Genomic DNA, 12,455 nt, shown 5'->3' with positions numbered 1-12,455 from the left:
TCTTGCTCAAGCAGACGGTCATTCCTGCTTTTCATTAAGGCTGATTGACTATTTCATGTGAAAGGGAAAAAGTGGTTATTCAGATCGTGACTTCCCTAGCTATGAACAGCAGATGGGATTGTATCTACCTGACTGCTACAGGACCAGCTAGTGACTTTGTGGGTGAAATGGACAGGGGTGCAGGAGCACAGCACCTTGTTCACCCCAGCTGAGAAGCTGGCCTGGGGCACTTGCAAAGACTGAGCCATCTGTGCAGTTCCAGATTGCAGCTGCTACAGCACCTTAGAAAAGCACTGAACTAAAACTTAGAAACGAAGGGAAGGGACAAATTCAGTGTGCAAAGAAACTAAAAGCTAGCTGAAAGTTGCGAAGAGATTTTTGTGAGAGATTTTTTAAGAGCTTTTTGTTGTAATTCTGAATCTAATGAAGAGAAACAAGGTACAGCTAAATGTATAGTCAAGATACTCTTGACTGTGGCTGCTAATGTAAATGGAAAATGGATTTCTTTTTTCAAGTCAGTGTATTTAAGCCAGAATTAAAATGTCTGAAGAAAAAAGGCCATCCTGGCCTAGCACTGGTCTTCCTTTTACCTATGTTTAATTCCATTTTGCTTTTTCCTCTAGAAATCTGATCTTCCCCAAAGTATCCTATGTGGCTACAACGAGCAAGACTGCACTGCTCTTGGAAAAGTTTGCATGCCTTTGTGCTTAGACTTCCTTGCTTTTGCGTCTGAGCTGAGCCCCTGACAATTGAAAATATTTAAAGAAGGAAAACTAAACCCTAATAAACATGAAAAGTATTTATACAAAAAACACAAGCCTTCTTCTCTCTGTCTTAATTGAAATACCTTAAAAGGCTCACATAGGCTACACAGTTAAATGCAACTACTCCTTCCCTCTGTGCTTAGCATGCCAGTTTTGAATGTCTGCCTTTCTATTTCTGGTTTTTTCTATTCATTAGCCTAATAAGGATCCGTAAGTAAAAATTCTTTGTGTGTCTAAGCTCAGCAGCTACGTGGTCATCCCTCTTCCATATCGTTTTTCCTGTGAACTTTCAGTTCCTTCTCCTTCACTTGGAATAAAATCAAGCATTTGGAGTTAATGGCCAGGAGCCTGCAGCGGAAGGGCCGTGCCACAGCTCATCTGGGCCTGCAGACGCAATAGGTGAAATGCTATCAGTCTACTGGAACAGAGATGTGTATCTTTGAAGTCATTTTCCTAGAATAGCAACTTACTTTAAGAGCAGAAAAAGTGCTGGTCGCCTCCACAACTTCTCAAGACCAGTTTTTTTGCCATGTAAAGTCAAGTTTGGCTGTAAACCATGGACCCAGCTTGGCTTCAACGTGTGCCTGGCTCTTCATTCACAAACTAAATGCTCCAGAGAGCTGCCAAACTGGGGAGATTATTCTCTCTGGTTTTCTGGCAAGCTGCGGCTGCGTGTATCACTTCATTTATATGCTAATAGAGGCCAAGCCTCCAAAGAGACTCCATGCAGCATCAGTGTGACTTGGCTCCCTCAGCCTGCATGATTCTCCTGCCTTCCAGCGGCCTCGGCGTGTCTTCTCCGAGGCGGCCGGCGTTCAGGATGTCTCCATCAGTGAAGTCCTGCATCCTGACCCCAGCTTTCAGAAAATGATGGTTGAGCTTGAGGAAGGAGGTGTAACTCCCACCAAGGATCACTACCTCACTGTGAAGGTGAGCTCACGCCATTTCTTGACGGGGACTCTCCACATTTCGACTTTGAAGAGATGTCGGTGGTTTGTTTTTTTGTTTGTTTTAGGCCACCTGACTTAATAAGAGGTTGCAGAGGGCACAGCTAATTATGGGGACAATGTGTTGACGAGCCAGCTAGGTAGAACAGCCAGTTTTGTGACCTTCTCTCCTCTACTAGCTCGAGCATGGCTGAATGGCAAAAGGACACCCTCCTCCAGACTGCCCATTTTTAAAGCATAGGAAGGATCCATGCTTTGTCAGCCATTTCTTGGGCAGCACTATATTGTTATAGACAAAGCAGGTACAAATATATGCATTTAAGGCTACCTTAAAATATAAAAGGTTCCTTTTAATTGATTAGGATGCTATGAATTTTGTAAACCAAGTATGAACTATTTGGTAAATGTAGGCATGCCTCATGCTGAATTTTATGGGATGTTTCATTGAAGGCTACTGAACTTAGATTAGGAAATCCATGTACTTCTGATACAAATTCATTGAACCCGTTTAGAGTAGTATTAGTACCTTGTGCTTTAAAGTAGAGATGTGACATTGCCTCACAAGCATATTTTATCATTAACCCCAAGGATTAGAGGTCCATACAAGTTCTGAAGTTTCTATGTGATATAATCTCCATACTTTTAAAAAACTTTCTTTTAGAAACATATCAAGACGTGTTTTTAAAATCTTGTTTAAAAAGAACTGAGCACTTGAAAGGCAGAAAATTCCCAGCTGGCAGTCACCTCTCTGCATCCTTGTGGGTGTGCAGCACAGCACAAGCCACTACAGATAACAGCAGCTCAGGCACAGGAACATGGGGTTTCCATGTTCCTAACTTGTGAAAACCCAGGGCTTGTACTTCAGATCCCTGCAAAGCCCTGGTCCAGATGTCCAAAAAGGGACTCCACAGGTTACTAGAGGGAGCAAATGGCCAAAGAAAGGCTGTTGACAAGAACCAAAATGTGTCAAGAATTCTTGTGCTCTCCCAGGCCCACAGCTTTTAAATGAGGGATTATTTGAAATTAGGATTCATGGCTCGGGCTCAGGCACCTGTGTATTCCCTTTATACATGGGGGATTTGCTGTTCTATTCTAAGTTGTGCCCCATCTCTTACCCAAGAAGTGAGGAGTATCAAAGCAGCATGAGGCTCCTCTCGTGCCTGAGGCAGATCAAATTTACACCTTGTGTGCAGGATAATTAGTTTATCCAGTGGACGAACTGGCACAGAGACACTCTCCACCTCATCTCTGGATATGCAGTCATGATCTGGCCAGGAAAGGAAGGAACACTCATCATGCCACAGAGAAAAAAGCAAGAGTCAGCACAACTGTCTTGCCTAGTGATGAAGCAATTTCCTGGGATGGAGCTGTTATGGGATCTGGTACTTCCCAGAAGTACTTAAGCATTTTTGCAATCTGCTCATCAGTCATCAGATAAAACTTCCGTGGGATTTCCAGAGCCTACCCATTCATTCAGTTTTCTTTGTTTTTGTTAACAGCTTGTGTCTGTTCTCAACAAGTGAGTTGCCTCCGGGTTATGACCTGTTGGTTGACAAAAATAGGCGCCAGGTGAGGTTCTTGCCAGGGCATGACTGCCAGGCTGAAGAATACCACCGTGCTTGTGCAAGGAAGAGGCTGATTTATTTCCCTGACACTGTGCTCCTTTGTGTGCTCCATGGAGCAGGTCTTGGCAAGTGGCGTTCACTCAAGCCTGTCTGTTTTAAGTGGAAAAACTCCAAAGCAGATAAATTTCCTGTGTCAAATGGGTCAGAGAAAGGACATCCCTGTTCCAGGCTGGGGTGGTGTCGTTAGGTAAACAGGGATTGTTCCTCAAGCCTGGGAACTGGCTCTGTTTAGACAGCAGCAGTCAGGAGCTGTGCTAAGGAAGATGATTGCAAAGGGCAGGATCATGGTGGGGGACCAGCAGCACTACAAGGGCATGTGGCCCAGGAAGGAGAGCTTGCTGCAGCTCTTGGAGCAACATCCTGCACTTTGCAAAGCTCTGCAAGGGGCAGCAGTCCTCGCTCCAACACCCATCAGCCTCTGCCCAGGGAGCAAAGGCAGTAAAGAAACCTGAACAAGCTGGGAAGTGCCAAATTGGCACAAGTCAATTCCTAGGAGACTCATATCCTGAAGCACCACCCAAAAGTCTGGAAATACCAAATGAACAGTGGAAGCCTAAAGGTTTCCACTCCTGAAACTACAATTGCTACCAGGGCAGTAGTTCTGTTACTGCTGGAGCACAATGTTTGCTCCTTAGCAGGGCTAGAGGTGTGAAATGTGTAAATTCCACACTGGAGTGGAAGAAGGACTGTTTGAAATGTTACTTTTTTAAAATTATTTTTACATAATATTCTTCTTGTGAACTCAGTTGTGCTAATGTCTGCTTTTAGATTCTAATGGGATGTTTTAATTTGTAAATGTTTGTTTTGTGGTATCAGATGCGTGGGGTGCATCCCACTTTAAAGTGGTAGTCCTGCCTAACTTTGAGCAGAGGTTTTTAACTCCAGATCTTATCAGATGAACACAGCAAGAGCTTGAACGTGGGTGTACCATTGTCAAGAGCTTTATGAGAAGAGCTTCTACACATTGCCAAAAATGCCAGCTTTAACTTAAAGGTAAAAATTCCCTTTTTGTTTTTGTTTTTTTTTTATCTCCCACAAATATTCTCTCTGTGCTGTGTCTTACCACACTGGGGATAACTCACAGTACAGATTAAGTTTGAAATGTGTAGAGTTGTGTTTCACAAAGTCATGAATCTACAAAATGGGAAAATCCAGCTCTTGAAGCTAAGAGGGCAGCCTGTTGGCAGATTTACTTGGAAAAGGGAATTAACTGGGGAGAGGAGAGTAATTGAAATGGCAGGACTAAGAATGGAACTGGCCATTTTCCTATAGTACTCAGGTTGTACCTTTGTCATAGAAAAGGCATCTGCTGCATTTAAATACAGTGCTTCTTTACTGTAGGAAGACAGAAGAAGGTAGTCTACATATCCAGAAGTTTTACAGGGAAGAGATTTGTGTGTCTGTGAAAACTTGTCATCAGTGGTTAGTGTCTTGTTGAATAGTTCTGAGGGACAGAAATGCAGTGGGTACTAAAAATGCACATCTTGTTGCTTCTGGCAGTTGCATGAGGTCTGGCTGATCATAGTGGGTGTAACAACCACCCTTAATTTGAGTCAACTGCAAAGTGCAATTAAGCTTTATGGAGTAGATAGCTGAAACAATAGGAGCCACCACCTCAAAAATGAGGGTACATACAAAGATGTTTAAGAATGTATTGTGTAGGTGGAGGGTTTGATAACAGGCTGAGTTAACATGCAGGTGACTGAATATTGTGCTTGTAGAAGAGAAACCAGAAAGACATCACAGCAGCACACAGAGAAAAGAGAGTCATAGCAAAATAAATATTGCCAGCTTGAATAAATGCTGAGTTTTTCAGAAGTCAGGCACCTGGAGCTCCAAGCAAGCAAGGAGTTACCTGCTCTGAAGTTCTTATTGGTATGTGAGAACTTGTGTTTAAGGAATTGCTCTGAAAATGCATTATTAGGTTCCAACATCTGTCCATCTGCCAGAGAAAAACAATGTACAAGTATTGACCAGCTCAAAGTGTGGTAACTTCTCTGATTGAATCTGATGCTCTGCTGGATCTACTCATTATTTCAGTAGCAAAGAAGTAGGTGTCTCTACTTCTAGCTGTAGTTAGACAAGTGAATCTTTTATAGGGAATGCAACTTTAGGTTTCTGTATGGTAAATATGAACAAACATCACTTAGGAGGGAAAGGACAGATCAGAATAAACACAAACGAGGCCAACCTGGCCTAAGTAGACTATCAGAGCTTTCCATGTAGGAATATTTAGTTGCTACAAAGTCAAATCTGTCTAAGTGAAACTTGCAGTTGGGTTTGGAGGTTTGCTTTTTCTCATTATTGTACATCCAGTTTGATCACAGTTAACTTTACTTGCCTTTCTGATTGCTACAGTGTCCCCCACACTTTCTCTCTTAAATGAGCTTTACTTTGTTATTCATCTATCTCATCGCTTTTTGATGATTTTTTGAACAATGTTTGCTTTGTTGACTAGGTTTAGCATGTGAATGGGTTGTCTGGCTGTGACAGAAAGGTTGTTCCTTATGTCTTTATATGAAAAAGACTTTTGACTGTCTATTTATAAGCATGACCTTGAGAGATTTCTAACATTCTGAGTTCGGGCTGGAACTCAGACAAAGTTCAAGACCATCTAAACAGTGTCTTCCACAGATAGTTCCTCTGGTTTTAAAGTGTCTGTAAGGCTCCACGTAATTTCCTGAACAACTAAGTCTGACTTCTATTAAAGAACTGTCTGAATCTGACTTTCATTGGTCCCATGAATTATCAGTAAGTGTAGACTCAGATTCTTCTTATGCTTACTTTGCAGAAAATGCACAGTGAAAGGGCCTAAGGGAAAGCTGCAGCAAGGATGTTCATAATTCTTCTGCATTCTTCCGAGCCCCAGCTAGCTCGTCAGCCATGTACTGACCAGAGGACTGACTTCTGTGAGCTTTCCCAAATGCATTACCCAGAGTTCAAGCCCTAGACTTTTGTACTCAAAAATACTTTCATATGTAAAAAAGAAGTTTTTATTTAGCTTTCAAAGTGAGAACACAAGGCAATTATTTATTTCTCACAAGATAGTGAGCAATGTGAGACACCACCTATTTTACACGGTATAAGCCACTAGGGTCATCCAAGCACAGAGGTACTAGCTGGTTAGACCCCAAAACACCCATTCTGCATATGCCATAAACCACAACAATCCCCTAGGACAATCCCCAATGCCTAGAGCAGTTCAAAGATATATATGACAACCCAGTCAAAGCCACAGACTGTTTTTTGCCCCAGCTGGGCTGTTGCAACATGGCTATCTAGCATCTCTTACAATGTACCACAAGAGGATAGCAATGAGATCTATGGTATTTTCAATATCCTAAGCACCCTGAAGACCTCTAAACAAAAATACATGAAGCAAAACATCCTGCCACATTCTTTAAACAGACTTTTGCACTCTGCTGATATTAAATATACTCAATATAGCATGCACACCTTGTACTTGAGCATGCATGCACATAAACGCTTTCCTTGGTCTTCTTCCAGAAATGGCTTTTCTATCTTTATAGCACGATTGTGTTGTATCTTCTGGCCTCTGCAGAGACAGCAGAAAGATGTGGCACCTTTGTCCTCCCAATCACTTGCAAAGCCTGTCAGCAACTTCCTGGGGCTGGGGGCTTGGCAGCCTTGGCCATGATCCAGAGGCTGAAGGTTTCCTGGTCTCTTTGGTTGCTGGGGAAAGGCAAAAGCTCTAATCTGTGTTTGAGGTGAAAAAACTTTTGGTTCCAAACCAATCTGAACAGATACATCTCCTGGGACTTTTGCTGCTAAGATGCAGAGCTTTTTTTTCTTCCCATGTCTTGTTGGTGGTTTTCATTTCCATGAATAAGTAGAAGTGAATTGCCAGGAGATTTCCCGCCTTATGAAAAACCACCTTCTGTAATTTCAGAAACAGCTGTGTATGTTTTAATATCACCATATTTGGATGCTTCTGGCAGAGTTCCTGTGCCCTGCTCTTTGTACATGTACAGAAGAGATGTGGAGTATTTTTTTCTCTTTCTCTCAGACCAAAACTTCACAAAGTAACAAAAAAGTTACGTGCTATGCAGGATGCTATAGAAAGTAGGTGTGCTTTCAAAATGTTTGATGTTTTGTTTTAATTTTGAGATTTAATCCAGTTTAGGTCTTCATTTACTCAAAACAATTTTATCCATCTTAAGTCTTTCCATGGAAATAGCAGCTCTGCTAGGGACCAGAAAGCCAATTCTCTAAAGCTGTTTCCAAATGAAATGGGTAAGGTAGAAAAAAAAATAAAAAATCTGGGCAGTACTGTTCTGATAGCAGGTAGATGAGAGATTTGCTTCACATGGGGGATAGACTTGTTCTGTTGGCATCCAAACACATCATCAGCATGACATTTGTTTCTTACAGGAAAATCCTTTCCCTAGGGTGCAGACAGGAAATCCAAAATGAGAGGAGGTAAATACCAAAGGACCGCTGAGGAAAGGGGAGGAGAAAGAACAGAAAAAACAGTGTTCACTTGTTGTGTTGGATAAGAAAAGGCTCAGGAAAGAAAACCGCGTGAGAAATCAGTGCTTATTTTGACATTACGTGAAGTGCTCTGATTGCAGGATGAACCACTTCTGTTCTGTGAAGCCAGAGTGCAAATTGCAAAAAGCACTGAATTCCTTTTCAGAAAAAAAAAAAAAAGCATCTTATCCAATTAATGCATGAGGTAAATCCTTAAGTTTGTTCACAGCACTTGTTTTTCTGACTACTGGCTGCTGTGAACCAGCAGTTTCTTCGAAGTCCTTGACTCTTTGATGTCAGAAATTTTGGTGCAAACTCTGGCAGTGGGCTAGGATTTAGAGCAGCACATATATATTTACTTGGAGGACTGTACGTTGTCACTTACTCGTGCTGACTGTACATTACCTAGGCTAACACAGCCCTGTCAGGCTGCTTCCTTCTGATCACAGGATGTCTCATGACAGGCAAAAGGACAGGTGGGAGAAACAGGAGCCAATCCACTGAGCCTTATAGTCACTCAAACCCGCCGGTGGGAGCTTCATTTTGTACTGATGCTGTCTGCCAGCCCTCTCCCAGAGTTCAGCAAGCAAACACTGGGCAGCCATGGGGTGAATAAGGAAAGCTCATTACTTAAGCTCAAGAAACAGGGTAAGAATGGTTCACCTTGTAAGGAAGAAGAAGGGCCACGCGTGGCTCTTCTGTGTGGTGCTGTTGAGATGCTCCCGTGACAGGGAGGCTGTGAAACGGGGCTCTGAAAGGGACAGTCCTCTCATTGGATGTGCTGACTTGAGGTTTTTGTCAGCTGGATCTTTGGGCTTCTTGCCAGCCCAGAAAAAACACTAACAAAGGCCGTTTCTTCAGTTGCATATGACCAGGGAAGAGGGAGAGAGGAAAGGAAAGAAAAGAAATGAGGGACTGTAATATTTTTGAGAGAGAAACATGTTTTCCAGAGAAGTAAAAGTGTCTTATTTATATAGATACTCAGCCTCTGCTTACTGTGAGCCCCAGCATAACTCTTAAATCTCTGCAAAGTGGCATGGATCCATGCCACCTTGCTTTAGTGTAGTACAGATGCCATTTGGCACTACATGGAAAGTTAGGGCACTCTTGAAACTGAACCTACAAACCTGTTGTGCTCAAAGATTAGAAAGGAAAAGATGCAACATTAGGCTGAGGGAGAATTGTTTGAACTGGCTTTGTCCATCAAAGGAAAATATGTAATGTGCCAGATCAAATTATAAATTAAAGGCTTATTTTGACTTAATCAACATTTTTTCACTCCGTTTCTTAGGTTCTTCAGAATGTCCATGCTCTTAAGACAATATTTATCAGGGCTGGGCAATGTCTGTGCCTTCAAATAAAGAAATAAATAGAGTACTCATATATCCCTATTTTTCAAAATTTCTGTTTCAGTTTTTCAGTCATTTAAAAGCTGTCCAACTGTGCTCAGTGATTTCATGGTTCTTGTAGTCGCTGGCCACAGCATATTTGATGAAAGTTGAGCTGTTAGATAGCCTTTCCCAAACAAATTCCAGTGCAGCTACATTTTCACATTCTTTGCCTGAGCTGTGACCTGATACAACTGGCACCGTTTTAAACATTGCCAAATTCTATCCAGCTTCTCTTAAAAAATATATATTATATACATATATATGTAGAGGTGAAAAGAACATTTTTAATAGTCAAGTATGACTGCTACTGTCCTTTCTCTGAATAAGCTGTTATCAAGTCTTTGAAGTTCTGCCAGTTTCTTCCACTACAAGGAAAACCTGATACCCGCTGGAATTTTTGGAGTACAGAGAGAGCAACAGCAATGGTCCTGTTGACTTAAAAACTGTGCATAATGTCCTGGGTTTATGAACACATAATAAATAATTGGAAACAGTTTTCTGTTTAGGTGTCCCTGCCTTTTCAGCAGTACTACACCCTTAAGAAGCTTGAGCTCTTTAAACTTCTTTCTAATGTGATATCCACAGCAACTTTTCTCATTCTCTCACTTGTTTTCAAGGCTTTAGTTTTTCATGTCTCCTGCCCATCAGTACTTGAAGCTATCAAATGTTCCAGGGCTGTGTTTATCTGCCCCAGGAGAAGCCTCTAAGCTCACACAGCATAGCTTCTACTCTGTGTTTTGGGTGTTAGCCTCGGGGCTTTTCCTGCCATCACTGCCCATGAGAGTCTTTGAGTCTGGCAGTTTGCATAATGCAAGCCTGGGACTGATGAAAATGGTGATTAACACTTTCAGTCTAACAGCTGGCTGCAGCTAGTGACATAAAAAAACAGGTTCCATCTTCTGCTGATCCCATGCTCCAGTGGGCAGGTAAGGCTTTATCATCAAGATAATGTGCAGTAAGGGTCCTTCCTAGTAGTATACCCAGCATGCACAAACGAGTTACAGCCCAGCTTCAGCTACAAAACAGGGTTCTCTTTCAGCATGTGTGCTGTATTAAGCTTTCTTTGCATCAGTGTAGAAAAATCTTCTGCAATGTGTCGTGATTGGAGCCATATGGTGTGTGAGAAACAGGTGGAGCAAAGGCTGAGCAAAAAGCATGAAAGGAGGAAAAAGTCATTTTTTAAATAGGCAAAATAAGGGACTACGCTTCTGGGCACCACACTCGCAGCAATTATTATTAGAATAAATAGTCAAACCTTTTCTAGTAAGGGACTTATCCAGAAAAGGGAGGGTGAATATAAAAAGTTAACCACTGGCTTGCTGCACACTTGAGAGAGGTGCTGCTAACAGTTCTTCAGTATATGTTATATATGGCCATGAAGTACTACAGGACCATTGTCTCTGACTTATATGTTGAGTATTCACAATCTGCTCATTCCTATGTTTTTTTTTCACCTCCATCAGGGAGTTTAATTTCAATCTTCAGATAGCATGATTATCAAACCCGCTAAGACTCTTTTCAAAGTGGTTACTGGAGCACTTCCCAAGTAAATATTTGTGGAAGTGCTTATAAGCAAAACAATTTCCTTGTGTATTTTCTGTTTCCATTAACATTCTTATTAGAAATATTAACAGAAATGAGAGAATATTTGCAAACTGTTGGTATTTCCAGCATAGTTGGATAGGATGGTTTAATCAGGACATTTAGAACTGCAAGCCTTCGTTTAATTCTGCCTTTTGCTTGATGGCTGTGTTCTTTTTATAACAACAACAATAACATGAAAAGTACGCAGTTACATGTTCCTACAGCAAGTAAAAGCCTAAGTAGCCATCCAGCTGTTAAAATTGGTGTTACATCTGAATTTTCTATGGATTTCCCACTGCATGGCAGGAAATCAGCTTTCATTGCTGCTTCCCCCTCCTCCCCATCTAGCCTCCTATTAGATTAATACCAGAAGCATGAAGTAACCTTTAGCAGAAAGTTGTTGCTTTTAGCTCTGGGAAAACTTGGCAGCCTCTCCAGAAATGGCAGGGGGGAGGTGGAACCTGAAACCTCTGTTAACTAAAGAGGAGATCTGAGGCATAAAGAAACATTTTTCTCCCCTTCAACTTCTGAGGTTTAAAAAAGCACACTAATAACACACTGTTCCTGAGCCTAATGATGATTCTCTCTCAGCCCTTTCCTCTCTTTATGTGTTGATTCCCTGGCTCCTACAGGCCACTTTTGTGTCCCCCTTCTCATACTGTTACCTAATTTATGTCCTGTCAGCAAAGCGTGCTACTAAGATAGTGGATTTCTCATCTTGGTTAGAATGGATTTCTACTTTTACAGGAGGGCCTGGGGAGCTTGCAACCAAAATGCATGTTGTTGCTCCTGGACACTGGGATGCCTCCCCAACTGTTTTAAGGTTCCAACAGCACAAAGAGGAAGGAAAAAACCCACAGCGTGTGAACAAGACATTATGGAAAAGAAGTAAGACCACCCCCAGCTTCTTGCTATCTCAGATTTCACAGTGGTCTTTAAACTACAGTACAAAATTATAATTTATTAAACCAACATGTTAAAGATTGTCATGTGTTAATTTCCTATGATACTCCAGGATCAGCATGCAGATTTTATTGTTTCTCATGGGCCTAATCCTACATCAGTAAGTGGGAATTTCATTGGAAGTGCACACGTGGTGTCATGCCCACAGTGGTGCAAGCCCAGATTGGAGCACATATCTACAGCTTCTTGGCAAACAGGATACTCAGGCTGCCAGAACAGCAATGCAGAATGGAGGTAGATGCTCTCAGGTGAGCAACGTAGACAAGAATATTTACACAAATTAGCATGTTTTACACAATCAAGCTCCTGTAAAGTACCATTTCAAAACTTCTCATATTTCTGTAATGGCTGAGTTTGCTTTTCAGTTTACTATAATGCCATTAGCTGAGGTGTTGCCCCATGAAGTCTGAGCTTCTGGTTAAAATGCAGGGGCCCTAGCCACCTCAGGGAGAGGTGTGAAACTTGGATTTTCAAGTAGCCTAATACTTTATTTTCCTTTGAGTAAACTTAGGCTGTCCACAACTGTTCTGGCAGTTTGCAGCCTCCCTGCAGGCAGTACACCTACCATGAGGAAGGTGGTATACCCAACAGCAGGCACAGGGAAACAGCATTACCAGTGGGATGGTCCCCTGTTATTCCCCAAAGTAACCCAAAATGGGCCTGGTATAAATGGGAAAGGGAGTAACAGGA

General features: G+C 41.9%; 1 protein-coding gene across 2 annotated transcripts in view; it reads left to right on the top strand.

The window, feature by feature from the left end:
• The first annotated feature begins 1,558 nt into the window (after nucleotides 1-1,558).
• Nucleotides 1,559-12,455, top strand: part of PHLDB2 (pleckstrin homology like domain family B member 2) — an 84,160-nt gene continuing 73,263 nt past the window's right edge. The window contains exons 1-2 of one of the 2 annotated variants that reach the window (XM_030447587.1): nucleotides 1,559-1,694; nucleotides 4,232-4,329. The gene's annotated coding sequence lies outside the window, so the exon portion shown is untranslated. The remainder of the gene's footprint in view (nucleotides 1,695-4,231; nucleotides 4,330-12,455) is intronic. The other variant, XM_030447591.1, reaches the window with a different exon arrangement.

This window comes from Calypte anna, chromosome 1 (genome assembly GCF_003957555.1).
Source record: "Calypte anna isolate BGI_N300 chromosome 1, bCalAnn1_v1.p, whole genome shotgun sequence".
Classification (NCBI taxonomy): Eukaryota; Metazoa; Chordata; class Aves; order Apodiformes; family Trochilidae; genus Calypte; species Calypte anna.
The sequence above is the reverse complement of the archived record's forward strand: the minus strand, read 5'-3'. Positions and strand labels throughout refer to the sequence as shown.